We start from the raw sequence: 21,973 nt of genomic DNA on the forward strand, positions 1-21,973 counted from the left end.
CGATTGTTTAATCCAGTGTGCAACGTCTATACGTATGTAACATTTTGGTAAACAAGTTTCACTTTTACATATGTTTGCATAACCTTTTATTGTCTTGTAAGTTGTGAAGCATCGTATCATCGCATTTAATAATGCTTTTGATGAATCTACCACAACTTCGCGTGAGGCACCCATTTTACACCACTCCAGTAACCAAAAATGAATATTATTAGTTGTGTGTCTTTCGGATAGCATCTGACCAATAGAGAATTGAGTGTTGTTATAATTTATAACAATTTGATATAAAAATATGTTTTGACAAACTTTTGTCTGGACTCATTATTTTTTTTCGCAATGCTGCCTGTAGCGTCAATATATGTATATAGAACTTATATGCGTTGAACAGTATTTGCGGTATACTTGCAATTGATGATTAGTCCAATAATGAACAAAAAATGGATTAATTCCAATATTGTGAATACAGTTCAAATAAACGCTACGTTTCATGATGCATATAGCACTTACAGGAAATTGTAAGCTGAAAGGAAACCGCCTCGCCCACGGTTTTTGATCGTGGTTTTCCCATGGGACTTAGGGCGAATGCCATAAGCTGGATTATTTCTAAACAAATCTTGCATTTAATTTGAAGAGGTTCCAATTGTTTAAAATGTTTCCACACGCAACTGCGTTTTTTGTTGCATTTTGTTTTGAATCTATACAAGTCTATTTCGCTTGTAAATGTATGCACAAGGCGGAGAGGTTCGGCTCTTGACAACTCTCGAAGATTAAGAAAACAACGACGTGCGGTACGGAAAATAGCGTAAACAGATTATTTTCTCGTTGCTCGGCGGAAGTGCGAAACGAAAAGAAGCAATTTTTGAGCGACAAAGGATCTTTATCAAGAAATTGTGACTTTATATGTTCATTTTCTTTGCGACATGTAATACATATGCTTTGTATAATGTGGAGTTTCGGGGTCTTCAGGTATCATAAGTTCGTCCGCTTTTTCGGTGCGATGTACTTCCACTGGCTTTATACATAACTCTTGCCCAATAATGTTTCTTAAAGGTGCCCTTAGATATCGTTTACCGCATTTTCCTGTTCCTTTGAGTATTTTGAATTACAGAAGTACTTCTTGCGCGTATTCACTTTCTATTACACATTGTAAATTACTACTACATTTACAAGTATCTGAAGAAAAAAACAATTACATTTATGATTATTGTTTTTCTTAAAATAATTTCAGATATTAAACAGTGAGAAAATTTTTTTCGGCGCTATGAAAAACTGCGCAAATCTATCTAAACTTTCTTCTAAATTACGAGATATTTTATATTTTGTGTTAAAATATGCCAGAATAAAGTATAAAATGTCTCGTAAAGTAAATATTGATTTTTTGGTAATTTTTTCTTAACACTTATATATGCAGAATAACTGGAGAAATTATATCATGTAAGAAAAATCACATGATTTCATTTAAAAAAAATGGCAATATGTGATCTTGAAAAATTGATTTTACCATTATTTGTCTCCCTCTAAATTCTACAACTTTTGTATCAAACATTTTTTGAAAAAATCAGCATTTTTCATAACATATATATGCACAAAAAATACTCACAGTAATGAGCTTTATAAAACTAGGGATTGATACCCGGGCGTCCATCTTTTTTGCTGCCTTTTGCACAAAATGAAGCTAATATCTTCCCATATACCTCGATCAGTGGATACCGCACGAGGAGAGGCCAGTGATTGACACACTAAGGTTTTCTGGTCCAAAACTTTAGATTTATCCATAATTCGAATCGAATTGTATGCCAAACGATGCTACATGATGAAACATTAATCTAAAAAAAATTAAAGTTGAGCATAGGCCTAGTTGTGGAGATACGGGAAGTCAAACCCTTACGGAAAAAAACTATTGGAATGCTAATAGTAACTATTGAAATGATAATAGTAACTATTAAATGCCAATAATTATAAGCAGTGATTACTACTGCAATGCTTACTGTAATACTGGTAATAAGTAGTGTCCACTACGCAATTATTACTATTGACCAGTGTAAATTATTAGAATGTAACAGTAGATACTACTGCCATTAGTGCAAAAATTTAACAGTATACACTGTTATACTATTCATTCAACAGTGCGAATTAATAGTGTGCAGAAGTTTGCAATATTAAACCAAATAGTGCACATTCTGTATGGTGCAGAAGTATATTTCCGCCATGGATGCACACATGAAAGTTTAATTGGTATATATATATATATATATATATATATATATATATATACCTAGGTTTCCTTATTTTTGTCTAGTGAGGCCCTTGTAAGAATTTGATAAAGGATGTTTTAACTTCTTAAATACTTATTTATTAGGGCTAACCGGATGAGGTCCCGATCATTATTTATTAGGCATGCCATAAAAAAAGTTTTCTTATTTTTGTCTAATAAGGCCCTTGTAAGGATTTGATAAGAATGTTTTAACTTTATAAATATACTTTTTTCATAAATATATTTACGAACACAAAATTTCATAATAAGCCGGCACTGGTTTCTGACATTCACCCGACATTAAGAAATATTATATTATATATCCAATTCAAAATTTTATTACTCTTTTTTAACTGAATTTGTTTCTTGAGATGATTTTTGAAAAATTATATATTTGCGCTGGTTATGACATATGTAAACTATACATATATAACGCTTACATCAAATTAAGAAGTAGTCTACCACGTAGCCAAATTCCCAATATTATCCAAGTACAATAGACACAAAAAGGATGTTAAAACTTCTTTGACAATAGTGGTATTTTGAATAGAATTAGTCCGAATGATTCTCTGACCACCGTACTAAAAATCCACCCTTTCCATCCTTGTTACTTAATTTTTTAAAGGAGTAAAACTATCCCCAAAAAAGCTGAATTCAGCTTTTGCTGAATTTCTGAAAAACGGATAGAGATACAAAAAAATGTTTTCAATGAAAGTTGTTTGTTAGGAATTCTGCACAAAAAAAGTTTCTTTTATTTTTTTCGTAAACTCACTCTTTGATCGAAAAACGCGCCTGAAGAAAGATAATTTTTAAAAATAAAGGTTTCCTCTACGGGGAGAGACAATTCATATATACATAAGGTAGTTAGTCCGGGATCAAGATCCTTGCAGATTTCAATTCGATTGCCGATTGGACAGATTCCGATTTGGTTCCCTCGGCCCCAAAGAGATGCGTTGAGCTCAGTGTCCCCGGAACGAAAGAGAACGAGATCGAGCGAAGCTCGGTCTCATCTATCACTGTGGATCGATCAGCATGCGCAGACGAGTCACCCCCATTTCGGGATGTATAACATGGAGTGGTGATTATAGCGCGCACATTTGATTTTATTATCGCACTTTACAATGTAATTATAATAAATGATACGATAAAAGTATATGAAAAGAGAATGAGAAAAAGGTAGGAATAGAAATTTAGAATTATATTTAAAAAGATGCATATGTAAGAATATAAAATATGCTGGTACAATATAGATTACATGATTAGTAAGAATGTATATGTGTAATTTATGTTGAAGATTCAAAAAAATAACTCAAGAAATTTCAGGTTAAAATTACGTAATAGAATAAATATCACGAATTTTTAAACATTGATAACGTTTTCTATTTCTTTCTTTGTTTTTTCATTGTTGTTTTTATTTACATACTAACCTATGTTTTAGTACCTTTCTGTTCCGGCTACCGCACCACCCCCGAAAGCAGGGGGGGGTGTAGGTAAACCTCGGTTCGCGTGGAAAATGTATGCGTGAACTTTTCATGCGTGGAAAGTTAATATGCGAGATGCCACATGGGTTAGATGACGCGCTTTAAAAGTATTCAACTGTTTAAAGCGCGTCATCTAACCCATGTAAGTTCTTTGCTTATTCTCTGCTTTAACAAAAAGACTTCAATTTATCAACAATTTACTACTTTAAATGTTGTGTTTTGGTAAGCAGCGACTTTCTCGCGAAATAAAGTATTCTCCGCTTTAAAAAAAAACGTAATATTAGTCGTTTATGCCTCTCAGTACTTAAAACTACCCTATGTCGAGAACGCGGAAAGAAACAAAGCTTCGTACGAGAGAAAATTATTCTACGACTTTATAATACAAAACAGATCAATCGTCTTATGGATTAATCGCTTTAATCGCAAAATTGACAACAACGGTGGAAATATTTCGGGAATAATTGCGTCGAGTTTACCGTCCAAAGTCACCTCTTCTCGCGGAAAAATGTGCCACAACCGCCGATCGTCCGCGACGAGAAGAGATGACTTTGGACGGTAGACTCGATTCAAAATATTGGCCGAGTTCAACAGAACAACTGCTGACTCGTTGTCTTATTAACATTCTACGTTAATTTGTTGGTTCTAAAAGTAAGAGCCAATCACGTTCGATTGCTATTATAGTTATAAGCGGTTTGTTCTGCTGAACTCGCTTATTGCCAACGTTATTGTTAACGATAGACCAAAATTATTCAAATTTCAGGTATATTTAAGTCTCCGTTGAATGTATAGATAAAATGACTGAAACATGATAATCTATTACTATGTTTCCCAAAAAGCTTTGAAGAAGTTTGTGTTATATTTGGATAAATTTTGTTGGTATTTGATAAAGATTGACAGTTTTTTTTTTAGTCATAATTTGCTCTACTTTCCGTCTTTCAGCCTGAGATGTTTTTTCTCATTTTTTATTTTTTTTGCGTTGTTTATTGTAATTGTTTCTTTTTCTTTTCTACTTAAAAAAGAACCTTCTACCCAAGAAAATGTTATTTTAAAAATTTCACATACGATTTGACTCTGAGTTGAAATCTAGAAATATAAGAAGTATACATCAATCAATCAAACAAATAAAATAAACTGTTAAAATATCCGATGAGACAGATGGTTACGATGTAAGCGCAGTGAGAGAACCAATCGCGACATCGCGGAAAAGTGGCAACAATTAAATCTCTTACATGGCTTTTTAAAGAGTGCAGGATTTATTGACAAGTGATATTTGTTTCATGAAATTTATCTTTCACGTTAAATCGCGAAAGACAAATCGTGATTGTCCGTGGAAATTCACGCATTTACGAGGAGAAGTGCGTTGTAATAATTCCGAGTGTAATAATTCTCATTCATAGCAGCGTGACTGCCGTTTCGCTGAGACGAATGAAGTGTGCTATTGTGCCTTCACGCGTATCACTTAAATTCTTCAGCGTTGACTCCGCTGGGGTATTTGGCATCGCGACGTGCATCTGGCGCGTGATTTTGATTAACGGCGGCGGTGGCGGCAGCAATTCTCCGCATCCGGAAATAAGTCCGCAGCGAAAATGAAGTCCGATGCACCGGTCTTAAAATAATCTATTGCGCACAAAAAATTGATGAGAATTATGCTATTTTATTCTGCGGTAAAGCTACAATTTTCGACCCTTTACGCGAAAAGATTACTGTGTGATTAGTCTTCTCAAAGGTAAAGAAATTTATCAAAAGAATTAGTGTGAAATCCGTTTCCAGGTAAATTGCAACATATTTTTTGGCGAGGTACTTGCTTGTAATTTGGAAAAGACTTGTTTATTTATTTTTTAGGCTTACACCGTGCAAAAAAAATTTACCTACGTTTTTATATCTTGTATACGTTGGATTATTCAGTTTAGCCGTAATATTTTTTAATCCTAAAATAAAATCTTATAATTATAAATAACGGCTACTTACTAAAAGGTTAGTGACAAATGTTTCATCAAGTTTGTCATTTTAGAATGACAAACTTGTGATGTATCTGGCATTATGATGCAGCTTAAATGTATCTTTTTTGTAGAGTATTATTAAATTTTTGGCTGTTGTGTGGTGCAGATGTTCTTGATAACTACTCCAGCGTGATTTTAATATGCGACTCATTAAACATGTAAGTTTCTCAAAATAATCTCCGTTTTCTTAATAATCAATTTACTATTGCATATGTATATTTAGTTTATAGATATTCTTTTTATCATAGAATATCGTGAACTATAAAGTGTTTTGCGAGAGCGATCTTAATATTAGTACACTTGAGAAGAACCAGAATTTGTGGTCGAATTACGTCGAAAAATCAACTATCAATTTTTTGTGGAGCATTATTGTAGAGCAATTTAGAGACGATTATGTAACTGAGTTAATCGATGACGAGATGGTTGGAACGGGAGCTTGCGAAACCATTTGAATTCACGACCACTAACTCTAGTCCACTCACATTCCGCCATTCGCTATCGGCCTGCTCTTTGGCGATCATTCGGACCGGTAGAATGTGGGTTATTACATCGTCGTTAAAACGTTGATCGCACAGTGGCGTAACCAAATCTGATCTCGCGTTTGCAGCGAAATTTCGCGCGATTTCGCGTGAAATCAGGGCTGATATGATCATCGTGTTACTGTCAGTCAGGCAACACGATTGACTGATCTTTTAAGGACGTCGCAGATCGATGCTAACGTTGATACAGTATTGTTAACACGATACAGAATAGTGAGAATTAAAAGTGCTCCACCTTTGCAGCAATTTTATATTAAACAAAAATTGTTTTATTCTATATTTATTAGTGAAGTTTTATCTTTAATTTATTTTTAATTTTGATTATTTTCAAAAATTTTATATGTTCTTTAAATAATATTCAACGTATTTAATATTTTAATACGAATTAAATTTTGAAGATAGCAGATTCCTAAGTTTATATATTTAATATAAAAGATTTAAAAACAGTATATAGTTATATTTATATATAGTTATATTTTTAGAATTTTAAGATAATCAGGATTAATTAAATAGACATTCACAATAAGTTTAATAAAGTTATATTAGTTTATAAAATGTTTTATGAACTAAAAATGTATAAAATGTTTTAACATGCGCGTCATTAGTTAAAGGCATAATTTTTTTACAATTTATTTATATAAAATATAAAATAGATATATAAAATAGAATGTCTGTATGTCTGTTCATTATACACTTTTAAACTATTTGACTGAATTTTTACCAAAAGTATATAAAATAGGGGTAGAATTTTCCGGGGAGTGTTATAGAGAGTGTATAGTTTTTCGTTACCGATTTTTTTGGAAATCGGTTACGAATTTTTTCAAATTTTTTCAAATTTTAAAAAAGTGATATTTTTTAATTTATAGCGTTTTTGTGGATTGGTGTGTATGCATGTTTGCTTAACTACTCATTCGTTAGTGGACCAAATTTTATCAGCCATTGCTTGGTAAAGGAATTTTTTTCGATTAAGGATATTAAAACACAAATGAAGTCGTTTGAAGAAAAACGACTCCCGGGCGAAGCCCGGGTAACCAGCTATTTTTTATATATTTGCCAGCACATTATTATTTCAAATTTCAAAATAGAGCTTACGTTATTAAGAATATCGAGAATATTTGATATCGAGAATAATCGTGAATTTAATATGAATCGTTGCAAGTTAGTTCTTAAAAACATCTTGTCTATGAATAACATCGTGACCATTCGATCGGAAGGAGTTTTTCTTTCCGAAAGAATTATATTATAATTGATTTATGAACTTCTAAATTATTTTTATATATAAATCTAAACATCCGTATACTTTCTCTCATGGATTCACCTATGGACGTGAGGAAAAACATTTTTCGATAAAAAATACTAAATAATTTTTTTTTCTGTAGGACAAAGAATTTATTAATATTATTAATTGACAAATAATGTTCTTTCAAGGAAATACAATTATATTGAATTTTGAATGCGTTTTATGCGGCAATTGACGGTAATCATGATATCTTTTTGCTAAACTACAATATTAGTTGAGATCCACATTGGACTGAAATTCCCCGAACTTGCAATTAGGGCGTGACAGATCGTCGACATCGACGTTGAAATCGTCTTTCCGTGGCAGACCGCATTATCCGATTAATCAGAAACTTCACATAGCGGGGCTTATGGCACTTTAAAGTTAGGCAACTGACAGAATTAAGCGGGGAGCACACACTTCTGCACAACGCATAATGCGTAAGCATAAGAAAATTGATTGGTCTATTTCCTTATGCACATGTGTATGGACCAATCAATTTTCTTATGCTTACGTATTATGCGTTGTGCAGAAGTGTGTGTCCGGGCCCTTAGAGTACATGCATATATACCGTAAGGCAGTTCATATTTTTTTTATTCGATTTTTATTTAATTTATATAGTCCGAAATATTTAATAGCTGATAAAGTTAAGAAAATTTAATATTAACATGATTAAAAATTATTATAAATTGGCAGTTTTATTATAGAACTAGATAATTATTAGGTTATTAGGCAGTTTTATTATATGTAAAATTAGATAATTATTAGATTATAACAAATTTAAGTTTTATTTTATTTTTTTTTGTTTGATTGATTTGATGTATATTTTTTATAATTCTAGATTTCAACTCAGAGTTAAATCGTATGTGAATTTTTTGAAATAACATTTTCCTGGATAGTAAGATAAAAGGTTCTTTTTAAATAGAAAAGAAAAAAGAAAGAATTTTCTTTCCAAAAAAAAAAAATAAAAAATGAGAAAGAAATATAAAATCTTAGGCTGAAAAACGGGAAACAGAAAAAAATCGTTATCTTATACTAACAAGATTTATCCCAATATAACACAAACTTCTACAAGCTTTTCGGAAAACATAATAATAGATTATCATGTTTTAGCCATTTTATCTATACATTCAACGGAGACTTAATTATCCCTGAAATTTAGTAGTTTTGGTCTACCATTGTGGGATATCTAAATCAATTAACTTTTTAAAAATACACCCCAAATAGCACAAGTGTAATATTAATAGTAATAGTAATTAAAGCTAAATAGCGCGCGTCTATGATGTCTATTACTAATAATAAACGTTGTATGAAATTGTAGAAAGCGAGCGTGGCGTAGCAGACAGCGCACTGGTTCGAATCCAGTCCTGGTAGAACCAAAATAAATAAATTGTATCGCTTGTCTCTCCTCCTGGGCGGAATGGCAGCCCGTCAAGAGTATCCCTTGCCTCGACATTTGCAGTCGCATGGCATAGACACTGGCGAGTCCAATTTTCAAAGCTTTCCTGTGGTTTGGACTTAGAAAAAATTTCAAAAATTTTCAAAAAAAGGTTAAAAAAAGGAGGGGGAGGTTCAAAACGCGTTTCTTGACGTTCCGAGTTGCCTGGCATAGACACTGGGAAGTCGAAATTTCTTGGGACTTAGAAGATTAAAAAAAAAAAAGAGAGAGAGAGAGAGAGAGAGAGAGAGAGAGAGAAAGAGAGAGAGAGAGAGAAAGAATTCTAAATCGTGGCCGCTCTCGGTCAGTACGTCAAGGGGGGACGCACGCGTTCACATCGGTGGGGGGAAAAAAGGAAATGGGAAGAAAAGGGAAATTGGAATAGGGAAGGAGAAGATTGGGAGACTTAAACTCTGAGTTGGCCTCTTACCGACTACTTGCGGCGCTTAACTGTTTTACCCGGTATCTCAATTGGGACGGCGTGAACGCCGCGAACAACCGCGAGTGGACTTTCGAGATTACTTGGCCGAGAGGAAGATCACTCGGTTGTGTCGACTCTGATGGAGCGGAATGGCTTCGTATCTCGAGTTCAGCGGCGGATCGGACTGATGGAGCTGACTCGAGAGCGAAGTGTTTCTTTTGGGCTAGGTGTCATATATTTTTTTTTGTCGTCATCGGGAGACGATGTTCTTCTCGTAGCATGGCGTCGATTGTAACAGGGCACTTTCTTTCCAAGGAGGCAGCGAAAGAAAATTCATCGTGGCGTGATAACATTGAACGCGAAAACGTTTATGCCTCATGATCTTTTATACCCTTTTGGAGAATCGGTGGGGTTAGCCGATGTTTGGGCGAGACTAAGGGTCTAAGCAGAATGGCTGTCTTAGAACCTTAAGGCAGTGTTTTATGCCTTAAAAGTTTTTGTCTTATGTAACGCACAATACTGTGTTAATGTTTCCTGTCTTGTGTAGTATATATACGTCGCGTTTATATACTTACGAGTGAAATGAAAACGAATGGCGCATTTCGTTTTTTTTATTTTCTTGTTCAACATTTTTTTTTTCCCGGTTTTTGCAACCGGCTACAACACAAATTTTCATGGTTGTAATTACTCAGAGTAATTCCGCCTATGAGTTGGACGAAAGAATCCAAAATTGAACACAAAACTCAAATACGAAGCAGAAATAACGACGCAGAGATTGTGTCCGCCAGCGACTTTATCCGCAACTTGCGTCCGAACGGCGACCACGTTCGCGATCGTCATGCGACTTAGAACTTCGATTCACGCGCGCGTAACGTGGTCTGAACGTCCCCGAGTCTAACCGAACTTTGCCGAGACTTGGGTCTATTTCCCCTCCCGCGCTATCCTAACCCCCCTTGTCCATAGTAGCAGCTTAGGCTCCGTCTGTCTTATCCTAGGTCTGTAGTGCTCGGGGTTCGGAGGGATATCGGAGCCTCGAGCTCGACGATTCGGTGGAGGCGTTTAAAACATGGGAGCGCAATGCGCCCTGTCATCGCCCGACTGACGTTTGGTCGGGCGTCATCCGGTTGTTGTTCGCCGAGAATTACGATGCACAGTTTAAGGTGCGCATCGTTACAAGTGTGTTCTTAATATTTCGATTAATTCTGTAACGCCCACATTTTGATTTCGCTGTCATAAAATTCTGAAACTTATATATTTGTTTTATTTTATTATTTGAAGGTAAAAAGACCGGCAGAAAAAAATTTGGAGCCCTAAATGTGAAAATTATGGTATGTTGCACTAGTGCAACGTTGGGCGTTACGAGGGTAAAATACGGTATATCTATCTATATAAAATAGAATGTCTGTATGTCTGTTCTTTATACACTCATAAACTATTTGACCGAATTTTTACCAAAAGTATATAAAATAGGGGTAAAATTTTCCGGGGAGTGTCATGATGTGTATAGTTTTTCGTTACCGATTTTCTGGAAACCGGTTTTTTTTAATTTTTTTAATTTTTCGGGAAATAATTGACCGAATATCAAAGAATTACGTATGAAACAGGGGTAGAATTTTCCGGGGAGTAAGAGGCTATAAAGTGTATAATTTTTCGTTACCGATCTTTTTGGAAGCCGGTATTAGAAATTTTTCCAATTTTTTGGTAAATAATTGTTTGAATCTTAAAGAATTATATATGAAGTAGGGGTAGAATTTCCCGGGAAGTGCTATAAAGTGTACTATTTTTTGTTACCGATCTTTTTGGAAACCGGTTCCAAATGACCGAATCTCAAAGAATTGTACATAAAGTAGGGGTTGAATTCCCGGGGAATGCTTTCGGCTCGTGCGTCCACTCCGCACTCGTGTCCAATTCTCAACCCGCACGTGTTACACACCCTATTTTATATTACAAAGTGCGTGGAAAGTGGCCCATTATTGCGCGCGCGTCATCTGTGCGACGGATGGTTTCGAAGAAACTGTGCGGTAATGTTACATTACCGCACTGTTTTGATTCGTGTATGGAATTGGCTATTTGTCGCACAGATGACGCGCGCGTAATGGCCACTTTCCACGCACGTGTAAAATAAAGTATTTTTTCGTTACCGATCTTTTTGGAAACTGGTATCAGAAGTTTGGACGAATTTTTCGGGAAATAATTGGTCGAATTTTAAAGAATTGTATATAAAAACAGGGGTAGAATTTCCCAGGGAGTGCTATAAACTGTATAGTTTTTTGTTACCGATTTTTTTGGAAACCGGTATCTTTTTGGAAATCGGTTACGAAATTTTTCAGAGAGAGAAAGAGAGAGAGAGAGAGAGAGAGAGACTTGTGTGTTTTATTACATATGTTCTCCGGGGCGAAGCCCGGGTAACCAGCTAGTATGAATATAAAATTGGAAAGAAATTTTCAAGAGCAATAAATGTTTTCAATTTTTTACTATATGGATAGAAATACATGTTTCTATAAAAAATGACAATAAAAAATTATAATTTGTAATAATTATTGTGAAAAAAAGTATTGAAAATAAGTCAATTCTTATTATGAAACTCGTAAAATCAGTTTTTCTCTTTACGGAAGCACAGGTGGATATCGCCAGTGATGAGGTGGTTCTTGACTTTGTACGGAGGGAGTCATAATATGATCCGTTGATCTGTGCCATTGTGTAGAGGGATCCATAATATAATCCGTTAACCGTGAAGTACTTGGCTGATTTTTCTTTTTAATTTATGTCGATCTACGTGTTTTCTCAAATTCGATCGGTCTGCTACATAAGACACTAGTCTTTCACATATTCTACATTTTGCCGTATAATTAGGAAATTTTGTTAAATTTTTTCGTTGGTCGTCAGGTACATTATAATCTTTTTGAAAAATGTTGTGCTTATAAGTGCATTCTGTACGATGTTGGAATATTTCTTAATTTTAAGGGAATAACATCATTGCAGATGTTGCATCTTGCGACCGGTTTTCCGTCAACTTCAAATTTGTGGAAAGTATCGTGCATTTCTTCGAGCGTCAGTTGTAATTCCATGTTTATCGGAATAGGGAACGACCGTTGTTAAGTTGCTAATGGCGCATGTTTCTAGTGTCTAATAATAATTAGATCCATCGGCTCCCTAAAGTGCCTCACTTTCATAGTTATTTTTCTGGTCGGTTAACAAACCGCATAAATTGCAGGTCTCATATATCTCATCAACAGATATATGCAGAAAGGATCACGACGCTTGAAATCGAGCAATACAACTAAGGAGAAGGTTGTTAAAAAAAAATTACTGTTAATTGTTTACAGTAGTAAATGTCGGCTGTAATGCCGGTGTATGATACAAAATTATATTCAAAACCTGTATGGAAGTTTGATCTCTCTTCCATTTGACCAGGTTTAAAATTTTTTATTTAGTTAAGATCAACACTAGTTTCTTTCGTTATTTTAATTTGATATTTGTCATTGATAACAGTCTCAAACCAATCTTCGATAACCACTCAGTAAATTTCACTTTATCTAACAACTGAAAGGACCCCATTGACGAATTTCCACTCCCGATGTCGTCGTAGTCGTCCCTTCGGACGAAACGGCGGGCGACTGCGGCGGCGACGGCGGCGACGATAACACCTCCTGAACGACATTTTCTTCCTCGTCCTCGTTTTTTTTATTAGATTCACTCATGCTCTCTTTTTTAATACAGGAACGATTAAATATCCTTTGTAAGATTGGATCAATTTCTGCCAAACTGTTGTTCATATCAACGACCAGGAGGTGGTTATTTCGTCTGGATCCATCTTCCATCAGGTATAATAGGGGTATTCAAATAAGTTAAAGTTTAACGGTTTGACAGGTTATGTCGGGTTAAAGTCGAGTAAAAAGTTAATTAATTAACTTTGGGCGCGCTATTCTTTAAGGTTACGCAAAATACATAAGTGACTCATTAACCTATCACAATTAATCTTTGGGTTAAAAGTGTAAAAATTAACTTTTTACCCAACTTTAACCCGACATAACCTGTCAAACCGTTAAACTCTAACTTATTTGAATACCCCTAATGAATCTTTTTCCCATGCAATTCCGATTCACTGATCCTGGCTTCTCGCCGCTGCTTTTCGTCCTTCTCAAAAAGAAAGCTCTCGGCTCAAAAAAATGCTGTGTGAATCCGACAAACCAAGTTGGCTCACGGTTTTTCAATGTTCATATCAAAAAGATGTTATATATTGCCAGTCACGGTCGATTTAAAGAAATTACTTGAATTTTTATTCTATACTGGCGAAAGAAATTTATTACTCTCGGCTTTTTTCACGGGTTCGAAGAGACGAGTCGTCTCGAATGGCGCCTCCTGACTCGAGACGTCGACGCGGATCGCTCCGTCTCGCTCGACTTCCGGTGCGCGGTGATCTCCTCTTCCACCATATGTCTTCCAACTCGGGCGCCGATCTCGATCTTCTAGATCGACGACGACTGCTGCCACGTCTCTCATCTCGACAAGCGGTATGTATGGCCATCTGCAGTTTTTTGTACGACAACTGCGCCGTCTCGTCTTCCTAGTCCTTGATTCTCGCCCAGTAGTAAAAATGTTCGCGCTCTTGCACCAAATAGGTTGGATAGATGCGCGTGACGCCTCAGGTAGTCGTGAATCGCCATTATTAACGTCTTCTCATCTTCGACGCGTAGCGTCATCCTCACTATTTTCGCGAACGTCGAATGCTTCGGCCGAACGATCTCCTCGGCTATTATATGTCCTCCGCTTTTAACGCTACGCGTGTCACGCGCACGGATTCCCTGTTATCTCGCGGACGTTTTTTTAACTCCTCCGTTAACGTTCAAGAGCGAACGCCTCGGTGTATTTTTCGAAAAACCTTAGAGCCCTCTCCGTCGTCTTCTTTTCGCTCGTATCCTCTTTCACGTGTCTACCGTACGCTCAAGAAGCGTACGACGCCATCAGATATTTTAATTGGAACTCCTCCTCGTTTTCCGTACATATACTGCCGCCGAATGCCATGCCTTCAATGGCGTTCACTATACACACCATTGGTGCCTTATTGGGGCCATGTACATCTGCCCCCTTTACCTTGCCGTTCGGATTCGGCATTAAAATTGTAGGTCCCATGTGCTTGTGTACAACCTGTGTGCGCACCATATGCACATGACTTTGGGGGAGACCTAGGTCTGACTCGGACTGTTGCGCGCATTGAAATGAATGATGATATGAAATTGTAAAAAGATGATAGACGTTCACTTAAGTCTTTCAAGTTTTATAAAAAATGCTATCTGTTGTTGTTAAAAAATTATTCGTTGTTGTATTTAAGTGTTTTTATGTAAGCACTGAAAAAAAACTTGTTAATCCCAAAAAATATTTAGTCCGATACGAGCAACTAAACATGTTAGTTAGTTAACTAAACATTAGTTGTTTCAACAATTATTAAGTTGCACTTAAAAAGGTATAATGCATTCATGTCAACCTTTAAAATTTTTTAATAAAAAATTAATTAATTTAACTAACGTTTAGTAAAACTACCTAAAATATTTAGTTGCTCGTATCGGACTAAATATTTTTTGGGATTAACTTTGTTTTCTCAGTGAGAGTTTCGATTACCCTTTTCGACTTTACAGCATGATATATTCACTGCTCTGAAATTGGTATATTGCTATCGATTAGCTTTGGAAGACGTCTCATCGCGAATCCCTTCTTCCTTTCATTCGCCGTTTGCAAATGTTGAAATAATATTTACGGAGGCACAGGTGTACGGCCTCGGATCGCCTAGATCCCGATGCTAAATCCGCTTGTCGGTACAAGCAGACAGGTGCCAGCCAATTTCGAGTCAATCCACTTTACCATCTCCGTATCGCTTACCGTGTTTCCGCCACCTTCGCGTGCCGAATAAATATATACGGAGGTGCCACGGGATAAACGGGTTTAAAAAAAAGAGGTAGATGCAGAATTACGCTTTTGCGATCGTGCCAATTGTCCTTATAATCCAATTTTCCAAATAGTTGAGAAAACTTTCCTGTAAAATAATTGAATCAGTTTTACAATGCTACACAGCTCTAGTTGCAAAATTATTATTTTGATAATATTACTTATTTTTTTTTACAAAAGATATAAATTTTATTCTTAAAAGCTCACATTCTTAAAATCAAACGGAAATTTTGAATTTAATCCAGAATATCTCGAGAAAGATGTTTTTAGTTCAATCAAGTTTTTTAATTAAACCACTCGGCTATTAAATCCACTCGCTTACTTATACAAGAGAATATATGTCAAACAGACGCAATTTTGCATTTTCTACTGATACGATTATTCCTTACAAAATGCAAATTAATAAATTGTTTTTCGTATATATAGAAGCTTTTCGTTGTCTGATATGTTATAAAGAAATATTGTATATGGAAATATTGTATATGGAAGATGAAAAATAAGTAAATTATTATTTTGCATTAAATTTTAATTACAACAAAATATTATTTTTATATTTGAAAATATGCTATTCTAGATTTCTTAAACTATCTTTCTTCTTTGTCGTTAATAAACAAAATATGTTGCTTAATAATCCTTATACACTTTAAAAACATGTGCAAGCTTTATGAAGCGGAATCCTTTTTCATGAGAAAGATCTGACCTTCTACAGCATATCTTACATATCGATTAATTCCAAGACAATTACGAGTTTAGGTCAGTCGAGTTGCGCACGGTTGATTCGTAAATAGCAAAGTTCTCATTTCTGGGCAGAAATTCTCGCCGTTTCTGGGACACTCTGTATATCGATTAATTTAGAAATAGCTGCAAGTGCGCTTAAAACGTTCGAGTATCAGTACTCTTCTTTATAACAACGCAATTCTCATCTGTCGCGGTATTTGTATCCGCTGTATCAGCAATATTTACTAGCTCACTCTTAAGCATGTGTCGCCAAAAATTGGAGGTACATGTTGTAATTTTGTCCCTACGTAATTACGAGGGACATAAGTCACTCTTAAGCATGTGTCGCCAAAAATTGGAGGTACATGGTACCTCGAAGTTAGGAAGTACGTTATGGGCAACGAATATTCACCCAACAAAAAAAATTATTTATTTCGAAATTTTATTATTATTTTTTAACTAAATTTGTTTCTTAAGATGCAGTCTATGATTATAAATATTTTTTTGTATTTGAAAAACACACTTACCTTGGTGGGATTTGAACTCGGGACCTCTGTATCGTGAGCCAACTGCCTTACGTGGTCGACTACTTCTTAATTTGAAGTAAACGTTATATATAGTCTACATATGTCATACCAGCGCAAATATATAATTTTTCAAAAATTATCTTAAGAAACAAATTCAGTTTAAAAAAAGTAATAAAGTTTCGAATTGGATATATGATATAATATTGCCCGCTGCTATTCGCGAATGTCTTTCGTTCAACAAATGTCGCGATCATGCCATGGTTGGCTACGTATACGAACGTATGTAGGAGGTATATACGGAAAGCCCCCTAAAAAACTGTACTTCCTAAAACTGTACCTCCTATGACACGTCCGTGCACGCGTCCGCGTCGAGTGCTTCGCGAATGTCTTTTGTACGAGGTACATATGTAGGAGGTACACATTTGTACGAGGTACATATGTACGTACGAGGTACGTATGTACGGGGTACATACGGGAAGCCCCCTAAAAAACTGTACCTCCTAAAACTGTATCTCCTAAAAAATTGTACCGTGAATTTATAAGTGCGGTACCTCCAATCGGTACCTCCTCCTTTATCAGTACCTCGTGTATTCCGTACCTCGTGCTACTGTACCGGGAAAAGTATCTCCTAGCAGCATGTAACTCCAAATGTCATTTCTATTTAGAAATTAGTACCTCGAATTTGGAGATACTACGCGGTACATGCTTAAGAGTGCTCTTTTAATTATTGAATAATGTTATCTGTAATAATGTCAGCAATGAATTAATATAATTGCATATGAATATAGATATATTATATTGATTTAATGCTGTTATTATTGCTTCATATATATGTATATTTAACTAACAGTAGTCCACCGTATAACACCGATGTATGCTATATTTGATATAGCACAACGAAAAAATTCCAATATTTGTTTGTTTCAAAGTAAAATAAAAAATATTTTACTGTTACATCTTCAATATTTATTTTACACTTTTTTAAATAAGCCTTTAGATATTTTATAAACATGTGTTTCCGTATGTGTATACATAATCTATATACACTGTGAAAAAAATATTTAAATAAAAAAAATTTAAATAAAGAAAAAAATTTAATTTTAAATAAATATGTGTATTATATTAAGTAAATAAGTTTTTGGCAGCAATCTAAATAAATATTTTTTTAAATCTAAATTTTTTTTAGTGTATGTATATAATCTATATGACTGATATAACGCAGAACGCATCCGCGTGTTGTACGGGGGTCTGCTGTATATATATTACCTATCTATATACAGGTGCTACACATAGAAAAGTATATACTGCCTGCAAGTAAATATTAGTTGTTCTAAGTATTTGATAAGTTTACATATCCGCAAATCTACTATAATCACAAGCATCTTATTTACTCAAAACATATTCTAGATCTTAACAAGTTTAGTACTTCAAACAAGAATATTTTGTTAATATAAGAATTCGGTTTACTTACTATATAGAGAGTCTACGGAAGAGAAACACATAATATTATTGAATAAAATATAATATTATTGAAAGAAGAATCAATCCTTGTTTTGAACACAAAATGATGAGCTTTTTTAAGACTTGTGCCAAGTATATCTTAAAACTATTATTAAGAAAATATTATTTGTTGAAGAAAACTATTACTTAAGACAAATAAAATAAAATAAGTAATTGCTTTCTCTGTAGAATGATATTCTTATGTGTGTAGATGGTGACACTATATATTATCTAATGGTATTTTAATTTTATTTATTATTTTAATTATTGTAACAAGTGTGTATCATTTCATTCATATGACTCATTAACGAGTGCTAATGATTAATAAATAGCGTGATTCCTTGTCATAACAGTCGATCATCGTTCGAATCGTCGTATTCGTCTTCGACTACGCCTTCGTCATTTAAGTTATTACGACGGACGCGTCTCGCGACTCGGGGCGAGAATGCACTTTATTTTCAGACAAGGCGCGCGAACACTTCGCGGCCAATGTGGAAAGCCAGTGGTTCGTCTTTTAATAGCACGTTGCATCTTGGTAACGAGGGGCCGTCCGCGGAGCTTACCTGATGTACCGGGTGGCCCGAAAATGTCGTTCGGTTATTTGATGAAGATATAGTGCCAGTCGGGTGCCGGGCGACGCGATGTTGCGGTTGATCGTTTTGTTGTAAATTTAGATTCGTTTGTCTGTGATCGAGTTGACCAGTTGTTGACCGGTATTGGGGTTTACACACAGTAGTCGAATTGTGTGCAAACGCGCGCGTCTTTTTATGCCAACGTAGTAACCATCAATATCATCGATAATTTGCGATGGGATTTCGGTTGTAAGCTTAATGATTGTTGCATGTAAAATTTATTTGTGCAGCAATTTGTGAGTTTATTTATCTTGTTTGTAAAATGTAATTCTTAGGTTAAATACGCATATGTGCATTTATAGACATATTAGAAACGATTTCTACTTTTGTTTTAGCCTGTCAAAAATATGTCACATACATTCATAACGGAAATATAAACATAGGATTCATAAAAGTTTTGATACAGAGGAAAGAAAAAAAGATAACTTATACATAATTCAAATCAATTAATTAGGACTCTCGATAATGAAACAATAGATTAATCTGGCCATGAGAGTCAACGCGGTTATTTATGCGTAATAAATCAATTTATTTAAATTGTCTTACATTTGTCCGAACGTTTCGGCTCCGCATTGAGCCATCATCAACGGCATAACAATTACAAATTAATGTTCTCGCGATCTCCGTTATGCTATGGATGAGTGCTTTATACATAATTTATACTCAATTTACTTTTAAATATATGTCACTTTTTACACATTAGAAATTATATATAAAGAAGATTGACTCTAATTATAAATTATTGTTAAATTATTAGATAAAATTTATTGTGTCCCCTCAGAGTTTACAAGGCGGTTTCTAAAGATGTTCTAATCTATAATCTTAAAAACAGTGAGAAGTCGATAAAAATTTATGAGATTAGTCTTCCTGATGTGCTGCAAAAAAGTTGAACCAAATCCACTGAACGGTTGCTGAGTTATAACGATTTTAAGGATGTATATTGAAGGTATTTTAAATATATATTCAGAAATAGATGAAATTTTGAGATGTTTTTTTTAAATTAAATTAAAAACACTTTGTAAGTGATCTAATAATAAACGATTTAAGAGTTATTTAAGTTTAAAGTTGATGAAATTAACATTATATCACTTATGGATAAATAAAAACAGTGAGATATTTCTAATACTTTTTTTATATGTAAAACATACATTATTGATATTGTATTTTAAGTTTCAAAACTTTTTGCTAAAAATATTTTTTTTAATTGTTTAAACAATACTACTTAATTATTTAAATGACAAAAAACCGTATTTAAATTGTTAACGATAATCCTTTCTAACATCAGGGATTGTATAGGTAGAACATCCTCAAGAACGTACCCAAATCCTTACAATCGATAATGATCTTTCCCCAGCCTGACCATTGGCACATTGTTAAATTATTATAGATCACATTTTTCTTAAGAAGTAAGTAAAATAAATTATTCCTCTTTTTCTTCTTTTTTCTCTTTTCTTATTTAACAGATCTTTTCATATTATTTTAAATTATTGTATAAACACATAAGTCTCGAATATGCGTTGATTGCTTCTGATTTGAAACCACTAGCTCATACAATTATCGATTAGCGTACGTGCATTGAATAGTTTCTGTAAACGTTGGCAATGAAGAGCAAACAGTTCTTGTAGCCGATCGATTTCCGCTTTTTCCTCCTCTATCAAACAGTATCATTTGCCTCGGAAGCAAATACAAATTCGTTAAAGGTAGTCAAATGCGCTCACCTCAGTTAACGATTATCGTGTACGAAGAAAAACAAGAAAATCTTGACTATTTTTACTACACACGAGTACGTATGTGAAGTAAAAAAAAATTGTATCTGGTATCTGTCAATATACGTGTATCCATGTTCGGAAAGTAAAACCATCCCAGGTAGCAGACAGTCGTCATAATGACGTGATTCTAACGTCATATTATGACGTATGTTACGTCATTTATTCCTAAAGTTTAACGTAAAAATGACGTATTTTTCACGGTCCTAAGTCACATCCCAACGACGTCATTTTCTGACGTTTTATTGACGGCAAAAATAGGTCTAATGTACGACATACCGGTTTCTAGAAATGTTTTTTATGAAATTAAAATTTTAAAATGTCTACTTGATAAACGTTTACAAAAAAATGTTCTTTTTTTTAATTTAAAAAAAAAAAGCTTTTTTAACTGTTTCGTTACATGCCATGTGCGTATAGCCGCTCTCAAGGCGGTCACCCATCCTAGCACAGTACCGCGCCCGAGTCGCTTGACTTCGATGATCCAGTGGACAGTGACGATCTTCTCACCCTGATGCTTCCTTATTAACTGTACTTGTCTATAACAGGTACATCTTTAAAGTGTTCAAAAATCTTGTAATGATATCTTTTTGATAGTTATAACACTGCATGAAATAGTTGTCATAAAACTATAATTACACACGCAACTAGATCCACTTATACCATAAATTCACCACGTCGTTCATAAAGTTACGAAACACTTTATAAATGTAGGAATATTCCTGTGAAAAATACTGTGAAAAATGTCATTTTTACGTTAAACTTTAGGAATAAATGACGTAACATGCGTCATAAAATGACGTAAGAATCACGTCATTATGACGACTGTCTGCTACCTGGGTAGTCAATTAAACGTCTATATAATGTCATTTTACAAAGTCTTTTTGACGTATTAAAACATGACGTTAAATATACGTCACTTAATCGACGAATGACGTTACTGACCAATTATGACCAAATATTGACGTCAAAATGACGAGTGCTTGCTACCTGGGATGTTAGGTTTGTTATTTTTAACTGCTCTTTATTGTACTTTTTTACATATAAAAGTGAGACAAATGCATATGTCATATATTTAACCTTTAACCCGTCTCATCTTTAATTCGTCTATTCAGGTTTTCCAGACCCATGTAGGTACTCGGAGAGTTGCTGACATATTTACATAGTACTTGTAATATTATATATGTTTATATATAACAACAATTTTAATATTATTTGGATTGATATAAAATTAGGTAAAAAAAGGTGTGGTTGTTAGAATTGCATATAGGTAAAATTTTTTATTGAAAAAATTGCGAGTATGCGTTAAAGATTGTTTCTGACATACAATCAAAACAAATTTATTTATATTTTTTTAACTGGGTTATTGTAATGAAGTAAAAAATTATAAGAAACAAATATTGTATAAACATGAAAATTTTGAAATTTTTTGTTACATGCTTTCTTACATCTTTTTATCTCAGGAATATTGTTTGAAAAAGA

The 21,973-nt window shown here is 34.3% G+C and overlaps 1 protein-coding gene across 9 annotated transcripts in view; it reads left to right on the forward strand.

The window, feature by feature from the left end:
• LOC112453171 (potassium voltage-gated channel protein Shal) overlaps window positions 1–21,973 on the forward strand; it is a 193,360-nt gene that overhangs the window by 50,469 nt on the left and 120,918 nt on the right. The window lies entirely within an intron of this gene.

This window comes from Temnothorax curvispinosus, unplaced genomic scaffold, assembly GCF_003070985.1.
Source record: "Temnothorax curvispinosus isolate PA1 unplaced genomic scaffold, ASM307098v1 QBEX01004104.1, whole genome shotgun sequence".
NCBI lineage: Eukaryota > Metazoa > Arthropoda > Insecta > Hymenoptera > Formicidae > Temnothorax > Temnothorax curvispinosus.